We start from the raw sequence: 4,815 nt of genomic DNA on the forward strand, positions 1-4,815 counted from the left end.
CTCATCAATCGAAGTACCAACCCGAATCGTCCGGTACCCGACCTACCGAACAATATATATATGTATATATATATATATAGTTAAATTTAAAATATTTTTTGATAAATATTTGTAAAGGGAGTGACGACGTATATAGAAAAAAGTTATAGTAGATAACCAAAAGCTATATTACATGATAATTATAAGATTTTGACTCAATTTAATCTCTATTATTGCTTTATAACCCTAACCCCAATTTGAAGTCTAGAAAGTATGATCTTCTGTCTTTGCTAGCTGCATCAGATTGATCACCACTTCTTGTTCATAATCTCCTCTCCCCTCGACAGCACTACCTTCGTGGTAAGTGACCAGCGCAAAAGCGAAAAAAGTAGAGCAAATTATCTAATTTTAGATCTTTTTTGATAAACTATTTCAAATAATCGATGATCACACGGTTCTCGACATTTCCAAGGTTATTGAAAGGGAGAGAAGATAGCTTAGCGGTGAGAAAAGAGGCTAACAACACGGCATCAGCGGCCAGTTGAAGAGGATTTGGGAAGGCAGGGACGGGAGTATGTCTGGCGGCGAGATACGGTGCTCTCGTTGAAGAGAGAGGGGTTGATTTTGGGAGTGACGAGGTGGCAACGGATGGAGTACGTAGAGATCGAAGGCAGAGCGGACGGAGGAAAAAGACAGGGTGTGGAGCTCCGACTGTGAGAGAGTTGTAGTGTCTATTCTAGCCAGGAATTCTATGTTGAGAAATTAATGCTGCTGCTGCAGTGGCAATGTCGGCAGCTGCGAGGTAGCTGTAGAGATTAGGAGAAGAATAAGAGATTTCATGAGAGACAGAGGCATAGAAACACCCATGCATTAAACCATTCAAAACGACGTCGTTTCAATTATATTTGGGGCCCGAGGCAGAAAAGAAACAATAACATTTACAAGTTCAACGTGGTCTCCGTCCAACCATGTCATCTATCCGTCATCTGAAAATACATCAGGGACGACCGTTTTTAAGTTCAGAGACAAATTTTGGACAATTTTATGTTCAGGAACGAGTTCGAAGCTTGATTACAAGTTCAAAGACCACTTTAAGATTTAATCCATATATTTATTAATATTGATTTTACACGATTAATGTTATGGTAAATTCTACTCAACCCTCTCTTAAATAAAGGATAAATTACTCTCTATTACATGTTTAATAACTATTGGATGAAATGAATTAAATCGTCATAGTTAATATTAACTTTTAATTTAATTTGAGTTTTGACAACTAAAATAATTAAATATAGTAATTTTTTCAAAAAAAAATTATAAGAATTATAAAATAGATCTTATTTCATAATTTAAATTTTTTTAAAACTACACCTACATTAATTAGATTTAACAATACCAAAAAAACTAAAAAATTAAAAAGAACAAATAAAAAGTAAAAGCAAAAGGGCAAAGGCTGAATCACAAATTTAAAAAAAAAAAAGATAAAGTGAAATTCATAGTATTAATGAAATTGATATAAGAATTATGTAATTTTGTAGGTATAAAATTTAAGTAATTTTATTATAATTAATTAATTTGGTTGTCAAAGTTTAAATTAAATTAAAAATTAATATTAATAATTTTAATGACATAATTTATTTTATTCAATAACTATTAAATTCTTCATAAAAGATAATTTATCCTTTATATTTGAGAAAAAGTGGAGTAAAATTTACCTAATATTATAAGGCATGGTAAACTGACTATAGCTTCAACGTTTTAAATATTACCTATATAAATATCATTATATTTTATTTTATTTGTAACAGTACGTTGCTTTATGTTTCGATCTTTTATAATATTATATGTATTTATACTTTTATAAATATATGATAATCATTATAGCTAAAGCTAAAATTATTTTAAACTATCAATTTACACTTTAAAACGCCCCATAGGTGAGGATGTACTCCACACAACGACACAAATCATATTTCCTAATTTAATAACATTCTCATTTTAATTAATTTTGTGTGTTTATAATTTAATTTTAATTTGTTAACATACATTTGGATAATATTAATAAAAAAAAAAACTAACATATTACTCCGATGGTTTTTTTTTTTTTTTTTGGTGACTACTCCGATGGATTTTAATTATAGTTAATTTATTTCTAAGTAAACTCAACACAGGACCATGTAATAAAAAAAAGTTATAAGAAAATATCATTATATTTTATTTTATTTATAACAGTATGTTGCTTTATGTTTTGTTCTTTTATAATATTATGTATTTATACTTTTAATTTATAAATATATGATATTCATTATAGCTAAAGCTAAAATTATTTTAAACCATCAATTCACACTTTAAAAGGTCCAATACATACATGAGGATATACTCCACACAAACCATATTTTCTAATTTAATGACAGTCTCATTTAATTAATTTTTTGTGTTTATAATTTAATTTTAATTTGTTAACATTTGGATAATCTTATTAAGAAAACTAACATATTACTCCGATGATTTTTAATTATAGTTAATTTATTTTTAAAAAAACTCAACTAAACCAGGATCATGTAATAAAAAAAAAGGTTAAATATCTATATAAATAATTCTACTTATAACTAAAAATAGATTACTTATATAAGTATATATGTAGACCGCACGTGTTCTAAAATATCATAAGTAACTATTCCATGTTATTAGGACAGATATTCTGGTAGACATACTGTTTTAGAAATTGGGATCACTACTTATATATAATTAATTATTTTTTTTACGCTATTTTTTAATTAATTAATTAATCTCTTATAGATTTAAGTTCTATTTAAAAATTTGTCATAATAAATTATTTTATATACAAAATAAATTTAAACTCATGATACTTATTTAAATAAACGAGTGAATCCGGACCATACAAAAAAGTTAAATATATATGTATATAAATAATGCTACTTATAACTAAAATTAGATTACTTATACAAGTATATATGTGACCGCATGTGTTCCAAAATATCATAACTATTCCATAGTTAGGACAGATGTTCTTGTAGACGTGAAGTACTTTTTTACAAATTGGGACCACTACTTATACATTACGTTTTTTTTTTTTTTTTTCAGTAAATAGTCAAATTAGTTTTTAAAAAATTATTCATTTTTAAATTGATCTTTAAAAATTTTTTTTAATTAAATTCGTTTTTTAAAAATTTTAAATTAGTCATATTAGTCCTTCTATCACTTTATTTATTGATGGTATCAAAATTTGCTAATGTAACACGTTAAGTGACATTCCAATACATACCTAAAAATCTTAATTGACTATCAACATAATAAATTTATGAAATTATATCAAATCAAAATCTAATTGTGAGGAAAACTTGAGACGTTAAAATCCTTCAATTTAGGGTTAATTTGGTATAATTTTATAAACTAATTATGTTAATAGTCAATTAAGACTTTTAAGTATGTTTTGGAATGTCACTTAACGTGTTACATTAATAAATTTTGACACCATGAACAAATAAAATAATAGAAGGACTAACATGACTAATTTAAAATATTTAAAAAACGAATTTAATTAAAAAAAATTTTCAGAGACCAATTTAAAGAATGAATAATCTTTTAGAGACTAGTTTAACTATTTATTTTTTTTGTCTTTAAATTAAATAAATTTAATATTTACCGACCTGAGTATTGTGCATAAAATCCCATCAAAAATACATTTCGAGTATTGAGACATCTATGTTAAGTCCGGAAAAATTTTACAATTTATTGTGACGAGAAACATTAGATTGAATAATTATAATTTAATTGTTTGTGCTAAAAATTTTTAGATTTAGAAAAGACATTAATACTTATTTGATTTAGAAAGAATGAAGTTATTACGAAGGAGGTATGATGCTGCTGGAAAAAAGGAAATAATTATTCTTTAAAAAAAAAATTGCAGTTGCACAAACAAAGAAAAGTATCGTATCTTCAATGTAAAACAATGTGCTGCAACGGTTAGTATTAACTTGATTTTTGGATATAAGAAGAAGAACCATATTTAGATAAAGGTAAGGAGAATATTTTAGAAATCAAACATTGTATTTTGATTGTCGTTTTTCTTCATTTTTGTTTCTATTTAATATTCAGTTTTTGAGTCTTTTTAGTAGTAAAGAAAAAGCATATGATTACATGAGTGATAAGTTGAAAAAGCTTATAAATGATAAGTCATAAACTAAAAATAAAATACAACTCAGTTTTAGATTAATTTTATCTTGGTTCTGTTTTATTTTGGTGAGTTTGTTTGTTTTTGGAACTAGTTTGAGAAGTACGGTTAATTGCTTCATTTTTTGTCTTGGGAAGAACCAATTTGGGTTGTTTGTCTTTGTCTTTGCGTTTGTCTTGATCTTGGTATTAGTGATTATACTCTTGAATTGGATATAGTGAAATTTCACCATTGTAGAGACTAGACGTAGAACTTATTGTACTTTGAGGTTGAACCAGGATACTTACTAGTGTTATTCTCTCTACTCTCTCTTCGTTTATCTCCTGTAGTTGCAAGAGACTAAAACCGAAAAGTCTTCTGCTTACTCTGTTTCATGCTTTTAATTTTAAAGGAGTGCTTTTTGATTCAAATCCCCATTTCTCAAGGTTTATAAAATCTTCAATTGGTAACAGAGGTTAGGCTTTAGGAGTCAAGCTTAACAGTTTGGAGAAAAGATCTATGGCAACCAATCAAGTTTCTTTCAACCTAACCGAAGGTCAATCCTACCATCATCCACCTTATTTCAATGGAACTAACTATTTTTACTGAAAGAAGAGAATGAGGATTTTTATTCAGGGCACAAATTACAATTTGTGGAAAAT

Source organism: Arachis hypogaea, chromosome 14, assembly GCF_003086295.3.
Source record: "Arachis hypogaea cultivar Tifrunner chromosome 14, arahy.Tifrunner.gnm2.J5K5, whole genome shotgun sequence".
Taxonomy (NCBI): Eukaryota; Viridiplantae; Streptophyta; class Magnoliopsida; order Fabales; family Fabaceae; genus Arachis; species Arachis hypogaea.